Source organism: Equus przewalskii, chromosome 18, assembly GCF_037783145.1.
Source record: "Equus przewalskii isolate Varuska chromosome 18, EquPr2, whole genome shotgun sequence".
Taxonomy (NCBI): Eukaryota; Metazoa; Chordata; class Mammalia; order Perissodactyla; family Equidae; genus Equus; species Equus przewalskii.
This window is the reverse complement of record NC_091848.1, coordinates 34,510,254-34,521,781: the sequence shown is the minus strand read 5'-3', so window position 1 is coordinate 34,521,781 and position 11,528 is coordinate 34,510,254.

Below are 11,528 nucleotides of genomic sequence, written 5' to 3'. Positions count from 1 at the left end.
CCCCCCCTCCAATTCCCTTCTGCCCCTTTGCAGTCAACCCATCATCCCTCTTCTCCCTGGCCTCAGACGACCACTCGTCTGATTTCTATCGCTATGCTTTGTCTTTCCTAGAATTTCTCGTAAATAGAACCATACAGAATGTGTTCTTTTGTGCCTGCCTTCTTTCACTTAGCACGATGCTTTGTTTTTCCTTCGAGGGAGATTAGCCCTGAGCTAACATCTGCTGCCAATCCTCCTCTTTTTGCTGAGGAAGACTGGCCCTGAGCTAACATCCATGCCCATCTTACCCCACAGCACGGCTTGCCAAGCGGTGCCATGTCCGCACCTGGACCCAAATTGGTGAACCTGGGCCGTCCAAGCAGAACGTGGGAACTTAACCACTGCGCCACCAGGCCTGCCCCTAGCACAATGCTTTTGAGAGTCATCCATGTGTTTGTGTATCAGTAGCTCCCTCCTTATCGTTGGTGAGTAGTATTTCGTTGTATGCCTATACCATAAGCTGTTTATCCATTTGGACATTGGTGGGGGGCCTGGGGAGTGACCCAGTTGGGCTGGTGGGGAGGGATCCTCTCAGGACCCCAAAAGAGGACATTTGGGTTGTTGTTGGAATCTAAATTGTTTCTTGTTTTGACATATTGTGAATAAAACCACCTTGAACATTCCTGTAAAAGTCTGTGTGGACATATGTTTCCATTTCTCTAGAACAGAATACCTAGAAGTGGGTGGGGTGGCTTGGTTGTACGGTGAGTATTTTTAACTTTATAGGAAGCTGTCAAAGTGTTTTTCAAAGTGGTTATACGACTTTCATTACCACCAGCAATGCAGGAAAGTACATGTAGTCTGTGGTTTGTCTTTTCATTTTCTTCTTTCAAAGTTTCTATTTGTGACCATGTCGAGTTTATGAAGATTTTTGCTTGATGGTTCATGCTTTTTGCATGAAATCTTTGACCTCACAGGTGAAGTCACAAAGATTTTCTCTTAGGATTGTATAGTTTTAGCTTTTTCTTTAGGTCTATGACACATTCAAATTAATTTTTATGTGTGGTGTGAGGTAAGGATCAAGTTTTTCGCTCATATGGATACTTAGTTTTCCAGCCCCATTTCTTGAGAAGACTATCTTTTCCACTTTGAATTACCTTGATACCTTTGTTGAAAATCAACTGTGGTTAGTCCAGTGCTAAAGAAAAGCACCGGGAGAAGGACACCTAATCCAACAAGGGGTGGGCCAGGAAGGCTTCCCAGAGGAGTGATAAAGGGATCCAGGCAGAGGACCTGTTAGTAGTTTAGCGAATTGCAGTGTTTTAGTGGATTAAGTTGTGTGGGTGGCGGGGAGTGATGGGGCCCAGGACTAGAAGTAGGCGGGAGCCAGACTGGAGTGGGGTGAGGCCTTGTGTGTCTTGCTAAGGAGTGTGCACTTTATCTTGGGAGTGACGAGCGGCCGCTGGACCACTTTAGGCGGGAATGATGTAGTCAGATTGCTTTTCAAACGCTCACTCCGGCGGCAGAGGAAGGACTGGAGCAGGTCAGAATGAAGGCAGGCAGACCTGTAAGCAGGCTGTCAAAATAGTGTAACTGAGAGATGATGGTGGGAGGGGAACTCTCCTCTGATTATCCATTTTTAACCTTTGACTTTTGTATCATGTTAAAGAATTGCATGTTCAAAGTAAATGAATTCAGTAGCTAGAAGTCACAGGACATGGTGACTGGAGCGAGGCTGGGAGAAAGATGTTCTGTGTGGCATAGTGGTTCTCAGCCACCCTTTAGACTCACCAGGCTGGACCCCACTTCCAGAGGCCCCGATTCAGGAGGTCAGAGGTGAGGTCCAGGCCTCTGTGTTTTAAAAGCCTCCACCATGGATTCTGATGTGCAGCCAGCATCGAGGACCATTGGCCCAGGTTGCTGGCAGGTCTTGGACTTGGGCAACTGAGTGAATGATGGTTCCAGTCCCTAGATAGGGAATATGGGAGGTGGAGCAGATTTAGGAGGCAGATTTTAAGTTTGGTTTTGGTTACCTGGCACTTGAGAGATTTCCGTGAAAGTTTGCAGAACAAATTGAACGTGTAGGTTTGAAGCTCAGGAAAAAGATCTGGACTGGAGAAATGGTCTGGTTGGCCATCAGCACATGGAACAGGAGTTCTTAACATGGGACCTGTGAACCCGGGAAACTCTATGGATAATTTTGTGCATATGCATATATGTATATTGTTTCTCCTGGGGTGAATGAGGGTTTCTAATTTCAAAAAGGCCCATGACCCTACAAAGGCTAAGAACCACTGTGAAGACAGAGTAGATCCCTGGGAACACCTCGAGGAAAGATAAGGGCTCATTTTCCCTACTCTGGCCGGGCTGGCAGGTACCATCTGCTCCTCCCTCAGGCCCCCTGCCCCCTGGGGATCTTCACCTCTTCAGCTGCCAGGGCAATGTCTTGTCATCCTTCGGTTTTCTGTGTCTAATTGAAGTCTTTCTGGCTTTGACTTTTTTTTTTTTTGAGGAAGATTAGCCCTAAGCTAACATCCACTGCTAATCCTCCTCTTTTTGCTGAGGAAGACTGGCCCTGAGCTAACATCCATGCCCATCTTCCTCTACTTTATATGCGGGACACCTACCGCAGCATGATTTGGTATGCGGTGCCTTGTCCACACCCAGGATCCGAACTGGCGAACCCTGGGCTGCCGAAGCAGAACATGCACACTTAACCGCTGCACCACCGAGCCGGCCCCTTAATTGACATTTTTAATCAAAGTAATATACATGAACAGTTTAAAAAGTTCAGAAAGATACCCAAAGCTTAAACAAGAAATAGGACCCTGGTATGAGCTCCTTTCCTAAGCCTGAAGACGTAATCACGTAACCAAGAGGTCTGCTCTTCCCTGGGTCAGGGCCCAGCCTTCCTCCTTCCCGTCCTCAAGGTCCTCTCCTTGTCCTTTGTCCTCCCCCACCCTTCATCTTCCACCTCCTCATTGTCACCATCTGTAATCGAGACTAGACTCTGTAGGAAACTGGAAAACTGGTGCAGAGCCCATGCTGGAACCATCTTCGTTTCCTCCTTTCTCTGCTCTTGGCCCACATGGAGGGGGACAAGGTCTCAGGTCGTACAGGCTCAGTAACGCCTGAGGTCCTGGATCGGGTCCTCCTGGGTCTTCCTAACTCACAAGTTCCAGGTCAGTTGTGGCAGCAGTGTTTCCCACCTCATCGAGGGGCTGGAAGGAGATGGGATGGGGGGTCACTACCCAGGTAATGACCTGGTTCTGCCACCAGCTACAGGTGCCACCCTGAGCAGACTAATTCCTCTCTCTGTGCTCCACCTTCTCCATCTGTAAAACGACACTGCGATATCTAGAAAGCCACACAGAGCTAATGTCTTGGAGGTCAGTCACTTGAAATAGCCCTGGCCCTCTCAGGCCAGAATGGCTCTGACAGTGTCCCATGGTCAGCTCACGGGACATCTCCTGAGACTGGCCATGTGGCACCCTCCTGACTGGTTGTGTCCAACTCGGAAGCCTTCATCAGTGGGGGGTGTCCTGCCTGCTTTGCCATTTCCTCTGCTTGCCTAACAAAGCAGCTTCTTCTCTGGGCCCCCGTGTCTCAGAGGATGGGAGGAGGCATCGAGAGAGGGCGTATTCGGACCTCGCCATTTGGATTCGCCATTTGATTCAAAGGACAGTTCTACCCCCAAGGAACATCTGAATTAAAACATTTAATCTGAGTTACATAAATGCTGATTAATTTTTGGATAGAAAATTTTCCAGAGTGAACTCGACTAAGCTGACAATTACTTGGTCAATGCTCTTTTTAGCATATGGTTTTCTTTTTTATTTTAATGAACTTCTGTTAACAGTTTTTAAAAACTATTAATTTTATGGCCTGCCTTAATGGTTCCTCTAACAGCAGCTGTTCCCGTGTGACAGGAAGTGCCCAGACATCAGGTGTGTGCACCTGGATCGGCCTTGGCTGGACCTCCGAGGGTCTGGATCTCCAGCTTGGGAGCCTCATCTTCTCCCTAAAGCAGGAGGGGGAACCGCTGAATGTGGAGAGCGTGGCTCTGAGTCAGACTCTGAGTTCAAACCTGGGTCTGCCTCCCTCAGCTGCGTGATCTTGCACCACCCACTTAAATCTTCTGAGCCTCATTTTTCTCACCTCTAAAATGGGGATAATAAAACCTACCTGCCTAACTCAGAAGACCTGTTTGTAGTGTATAAAGTAATAAAATAAGTATAATATAAGTATAAAATAAGTAATTACTACCATAAAATACTACAGCATTAAGTAATCTCTTGGGTAAAGCTCCTGAGCCGAGCGTGTGGTGGGAGCTCCTGAAATGTTGTTCTATTGTCACCATCATGATTAAGGAAACAAGCTCTGTGTACTCGCTCTGACCACTGGGTGGCACCACAGATTTGGTTCTGTGACTATTTTGGTCTCAAAGGCAGCTTTTGTGTTTGAACCATTTAATAGTGCAATTTTTTTGTAGGGCAAAACTAGCCGATTATCGGCAGTTTCACATGGTTCTACCTAAATTTTGCAGTGCCATCTGCCCTGGGCTGTGCCTTTTGGCTGAGTCTCAGCAAACCCTGACTCATTCAGGGACTGAAGGCTTTAGGAAGCCTGGGCCGTGTCTATGACGCTGAGGGCCTGAGCCTGCTATGGCACACCCAGTAGCCAGCCATGACTTGCTGCCAGAGACTTAGGGTCAAGGGCCCATCCAAGCTGGGAGCAGAGAGCTAGAAGGACAGCGTCAGAGTTAAGGATAGAGCCAGAGACAGAGAAACAGCGGGCTGGTGATCACAGGAATTTAATTTGTAGAAGCAGTAGTCGCCCATTTTACATGACTACAAATTTCCTCGCTGAGCCCTAGAAGCCATTTCCTGTGAAACTCAAAGGACACACCGTGCCCAGAAGACCCTGACCTCTGTTCCTTGCTTCCTGTTCCCTCACTCCCTCACGAAGGGTGCTGTCTAGGGGCCCCCACATTGTAAAAGAAGTTGGGAAACAGAAAGATCTCAGATCATTAACAGAATTGAATGGTGACCCTAAGAATTGGGAGTGACTCACCTGAAGGCCAGGTGGGGCTCCAGGCCCCATAGCTACCCACTCCCCGCCCTGCCCCGCTCCCCCCCTCCCCCCCCAGCCTGGGCAAGTCCTCAGGCAAAGAGCTCACCTTGTCTGACCTGAAGTTAAGCAAAGCTCCATATTGGTATGCGGGGTTCCTTTGGGCCATTTGTCTGTGTCCCTCCAACCAAAGGGGTCTGGGGGTTTCCATATATAGATGAACTCGGGGTGGGGGGGGCTGGCCCCGTGGCTGAGTGGTTAAGTTCGCATGCTCCACTGCAGGCGGCCCAGTGCTTCGTCAGTTCGAATCCTGGGCGCAGACATGGCACTGCTCATCAGGCCACACTGAGGCAGCATCCCACATGCCACAACTAGAAGGACCCACAACGAAGAGTATACAACTATGTACCGGGGGGCTTTGGGGAGAAAAAGTAAAAAAAAAAAAAAAGATGAACTCGGATCTGCTGTAGGAGCAGGAGCACTGGACGAGGAGCTTTTTCATACTTATATATTCAACATTTTTTTCAGAGACCAGGATTCAGATAAGAAAATTTTTGTGTGCATGAAGAATTCAAGAGGATTTAAAAAAATATCTATCTTCCAGAAATATAAAAATGGTTTAATATGAGGAAATCTATCAATATAATTCATCACTTTAATAAATCAAAAGAGAAAAATCGTTACGATTACCTCCAAAGGCTGAAAAATTCAACAGTTTAATCTTGGTTAACACTCTTAATAAAATAGGAATAGTCATATACTTCCTTAACATGATAAAATTCATCTCAATATCAAAGGCAGCAACGTGCTTAATGGGGACACACAGAAGCTTTCCTGAACTCGAAGTCAGGAACAAGAGCGATGTGTTCATTTTCACAGCTATTATTTAACATTTTCTGAATGTAACAGCCAATGTGATTTGACAAGACTACAACACAGAGGTGTAGAAATCAGACAGAAGGAGGAAAAATTATTATTACTTCTAGATGCCACAATTTCATACCTGGAAAACTCCAAAGATTTGACTCAAAACATATTAAATCTCAAATGCTGACAAGGAAGTGGAGTAACAAGGACTCTTGTTCATTGTTGGTGGGAATGCAAAATAGAATAGCTATTTGGGAAGACAGTTTGGTGATTTCTTACACAACCAAGCATACTCTTACCAAACACTCCAGCAACTGTGCTCCTTGGTATTTACCCAATGGAGTTGAAGTGCACGTCCACACAAAAACCTGTGCATGGATGTTTATAGCAGGTTCATTCATAATTGCCAAAACTTGATAGCAACCAAGATGTCCTTCAGTAGGTGAGTGGATAAACAAACTGTGGTACATCCAGACAATGGAATATTATTGAGTGCTAAAAAGAAATGAGCTATCAAGCCACAAAAAGACATGGAGGAAACTTAAATCCATATTGCTAAGTGAAAGAAGCCAATCTGAAAAGGCTACATGCTGTCTGATTCCAACTGTATAGCTTTCTGGAAAAGGCAAATCTATAGTGACAGTAAAAAGATCAGTGGTTGCCAGGGGCTCATGGGGAGGGAGGGGTGAATAGGCGGAGCACAGGATTTTTAGGGCAGGGAAACTATTCTGTATGATACTGTAATGATAGATACGTGTCATTATACATACGTCCACACCCATAGAATGTACAACGCAGAGAGTGAACTCTGGCGTAAACCATGGATCTTGGTTGATAATATGTCAATGTCGATTCATTGATTGTAATAAATGGAGCACTCTCACGTAGGATATTGATGGTGAGGGACGCTGAACGGGGAGGGGAGGAGCATGGGGTATGTGGGGACTTTTTATACTTTCCATTCTATTTTGCTGTGGACCTAAAACTGCTCTAAAAAATCTATTCATTAAAAAGAAAGTACTACAAACAGTAAAATAATTCAATAAGATGTCAGGTTTAAAATTAATATTCAGAAACTGTAGATTGCATGTTTACAAACAGCAGCTAGTTAGAAAAACTAATGAAAGAAAATCTATCTACAATAACAAAACAACAACCATAAAATGCAACAACTAGGGAATAAACTTGATGAGATTTATATTTATGAATAAAACTTTAACATTCTACTAACGGATACAGAAGAGGATCTGAACAAATGGAAAGACATACCACCTTTTTAGAAAGTCCTTTTACTCTAGGTTGTATAAATTTAACAAGAATCCAATAAAAATATCAATAGGATCTCTTTTTTTTTTGGTAGCCAAACGAGTAAGAATACACAGGACAAATGAGACAGGACTAGCCTTACCAGAGCTTAAAGTGCCTTATCTTATAGAACTATTATAATTAAATCAGTGTGGTATCGGCACAGGAATAGACAGATCAATGGAACAGAATAGAAAGTACCGGGATAGATTCAAATACAAGGGAACTCAGGAAATGATGGAGTAGAATTTCCAAATCAGTGGAGGAAAACCATTCAATATAAAGCTGCTAGGCAAATGGGGTAATTTTCTGGGGGGGGCGGGAGGAGAGATATCAATATCTCATACTTCAGAGTAAAATAATTCTGAAATGGACCAAATATGTAAATGTTAAAATAATGAGCCCATGAAATACTGAAGAAGCAATGGAAGAATCAGAAAACAATTTTGGACGTGGGAAAGTACTTCTAAGTATGGCATAGAACACAGACGTCTTCAAAGAAAAGGAGAAAATGGTACTACAGAGCAGTGAACAAACTCACTAAGGCAAAAGACATTATAACCAAAGGAAGGACAAAAAATGAGGAAAGAATAACTGTAACATAGCAACAGACTCATACCAGGAGAAACGTAAATTAATCTCACTGAGACACCATTTTTACCTATACGTTTAGTAAAAATCATGAAGTCTGATAATAGATTATCAGAGAGATGGGACATGGGTATTTTCTTACGTTGCTGGTGGCTAAGTAAACTGGTACAACCTCTGAGGAGCACAGCTTGATAATACCTATAAAAATTACCACAGTCAAGCATCACTTAATGACACGTTCTGAGAAATGCTTCATTAGACGATTTCATCCTTGTGCGAACATCACAGAGTGTACTTACACAAATCTAGATCGTATAGCCTCCTACACACCTAGGCTGTATGGTACTAATCTTATGGGACCGCCATCATATAGGTGGTTGGTCACTGACTGAAACTTCATTGTGTGGTGCATCACTGTATTATTATTTTTAAAGACAACGTTTGTTTGGTTTATATACATTATTTCCACTTAGTCTTCCCTTTTTATCTTAAATCTTAGACTGCTCTTCTGAGATGAGTTTCCTTCCTATAGTGCAGCTTTCTTGATGGTAAACTCTCAATTTTTACCATCCTCAATCTTGGAAGACAATTTCACAGGGTTCCTAATGCTAGGCTGATAGTTATGTTCTATCAACATTTGCAAGATTGCATTCACGATCTTCTGACTTCTGTTGTTGTGCGAAAGTCCACTGTCTTTCTACTTGTGGATTCTTTGTAGGTGATCTTTCCTTTCTCTTTGGATGTCCTTAAGATCTTCTTTTTCTCTTGTCTGTCTTCGGTTCTGGTGAGCAGTGTCTGGGTGTGGATTTATTTTTATTTATCCAGCTAAGTATACGTTTTTGTTCTTAGACGTCTGATATGTTTTTCACTAGTTCTAAAAATTTCACAGCCATTGTCTCTTTAAATACTTTCTTTCCATCATTCTCTCTGTTCTCCATTTTTGAGGATCTGATTGCATACATCGATTTACGTTAGAGTTTTTTATTTTAACCTTTGTAGGGGAGGAAGACATTTCCTCTTCCCAAATCTGGGTTCGTCTGGCCGGAGAAGGAATTAAATTCACATGAGACAGAATAGCATGAGAAAATTAAACAAAGATTTATGAGGAACCATGGCCCGGGGCCTTTCTTCCTGAAGAAAGAAAGGGCACCGAAGAAGTGAGGTGCACAGAGTGGTTATATACCCCCAAACAGGATGTTTCACATATGATTGAAATGTCCCTCCCACAATAGTCACAAGATTGCCCTGTCGGCACAGCGCTTGATGGACACAGCAGGAGGCAAGTCTATCGTCTGGAGCTGGGCGGTCACAGGTGAGCGCAGCAATCAGTTTCTAGCCTAAGGAAAGATGCTTAATCCTTAAAGAAATGCCAACGTTGGGAGGGGGAGGGAAGTCAGTTACAGGAGGTTACCAGACTAGCACAATAAAATGCAGATTTAAGTCCTTGCCTTTGGCATTGATTGAGAGTTTCTAGAGAGAAGGTCGTCTCCTTTCTTCTTCCTGGTACAGAGGGAGGCACCTTTTACAGATAGAGATTTACCTTACAAATGTAAATGTGTCCTAACAAAGGGCAAGTTCCGTTCCTCAGAGCCTCCTTCCCTGTCCCAGTTTATCAAAAGCAATCAGCCTCAAATAATCCTGATACCAAAGAGACATATCTTGGGGTGGCCAATTTCAGACCCCTACACCTTCATATCCCTTAATTTGTGCTTCCTTTATGTTTTCCCTCTATTTGTCTCTCAGTGTTTCACCTTTGGTAGTTTATTAACCCCAATTCCCTAATTCTCTCTTTGTGACTAATTGGTATTTTGTTTTAAGAATTATGTTTTTCATTAAAAAATTTTTTACAATCTGTCTGTTCATTCCTGATAATCTCTTGTTATTTTATTATTTCTCATCTCTGTGCTTGCTTTATTATTTCTTTAAACTTTTCATGTATAGCTGTATTTTTTTTTTTGAGGAAGATTGGCCCTGAGCTAACATCTGTGCCCATCTTCGTCTACTTTATATGTGGGACACCTGCCAAAGCCTGGCTTGATAAGTGGTGCATAGGTCTGCACCTGGGATCTGAACCTGTGAACCCTGGGCCGCTGAAGCAGAGAGCTCAAACTTAATCTCAAACCACCAGACTGACCCCTGTATTTTTAAACTTTTATTCAGAAATAATTTCAGATTTGCAGAATTTAAAGATAGTAGAGGTATCACAGTTTTTCTTCACGTTAACGTCTTACATAACCGTAGTATATTTACCAAAACTAAGAAATTAACCTCGGTCTAACACTAACTAAACTGCAGACTTTGTTCAGATTTCACCAGTTTTTCCTCTAAGGCCCATTTTCTGTTCCAGGATCCCGTCATCATGACTCAGATTCTTACAATCTATGAGTGTATCACAATCTTTTCTGTTTTTCATGACCTTGACTTTTGAAGGATACTTCAGGTGTTTCATAGAATATCTTTCAGTTTGGGTTTGTCTGACAGCTTCTCATGAATGGGGTTATGGATCCGGGGGAAGAGTACCACAGAGGTGCAACGTCCTCCTCATCACATGGCGTTGGTATCAACCGACCATGAGATCATTGATCACAGCATGATTTATCACAAGCAGCATTACTCTTGTTCATTTGCTTACGGTGCTGTCCGCCAGGCCTCTCCACTGTGAAGTTACCATTTTTCCCTTTCCATGTTCTGTTTGTGAGAAGCCATTCCCTGATTCCAGCCCACCCACAACGGAAGAGCAGTTAAACTCCTTACCCCAAAGGGAAGAGTATCAAAGAATTTGTCCAGATATGTTAAAACCAGTGCAGCAGGAACAACACTGTAGAGGAAATACTTTGAGTCTATGCAAATTTCCTGCTTCTCCTTAGAGTTTTGCTCACTAATTTTAGCATTTATTTGTGGATCTTATCTGCAGGAGTCCAATGATGATTTTTTATTTCACTCATTCCTTCTTCATTTATTACATGAAATTCTTCCGTAAGGAAGATTTGTCCCTTTCCTCCCATTTATTTATTCAGTCATCCCCAGATGTGTATTTTACGTGGTTATAAAAAATACTTTCAAACTAGCAGAAAATTGGACTATTTAATTGAAGGCAGGAAAGGAAAAAAAAAGCAATAAAATGTGTGGTAAATAGAATATATAAAATCAGGTAGAAATATGTCAATATAACAGTATGAACAATAATTATAAATAAAATATCACTAATTATAATATACATAAAGGCAGTAGATATCTAGACAGAAACCCTTAGTGTCAATACTGACAAATAAAAACGGCAAGTAATAGGATATATTGGAGTATATGAGGAAGCCATTTTGTGTAAACCTAATTCGGCCTGACCTTGTCTTTCCAAAAGGGCCCGACCGAGGCCATTGAGCATGCATTGTATACCTGCTTTAGAGATTCCCTATGGCAAGAGCAAAAGGCCCTTGAGATAAAGGTGCAACTTCTCTCCCCCTCCCAACATTGGCATCTCCTTAAAGATTAAGCATCTTTCTTTAGGCTGGGAACTGATTGCAGCGCTCGTCTGTGACCGCCCAGCCCGAGGCAACACACCTGCCACCCCACGGCATTCACTGAGACAGCAGACCTATCTGCCGTTTCCATCAATCACTGTGCTGACAGAGCAGCCTCGTGACTATTGTAAAAGGGACATTTCAATCATATGTGAAACATACTCTTTGAGGGTATATAACCACCCTGTATACCCCCAC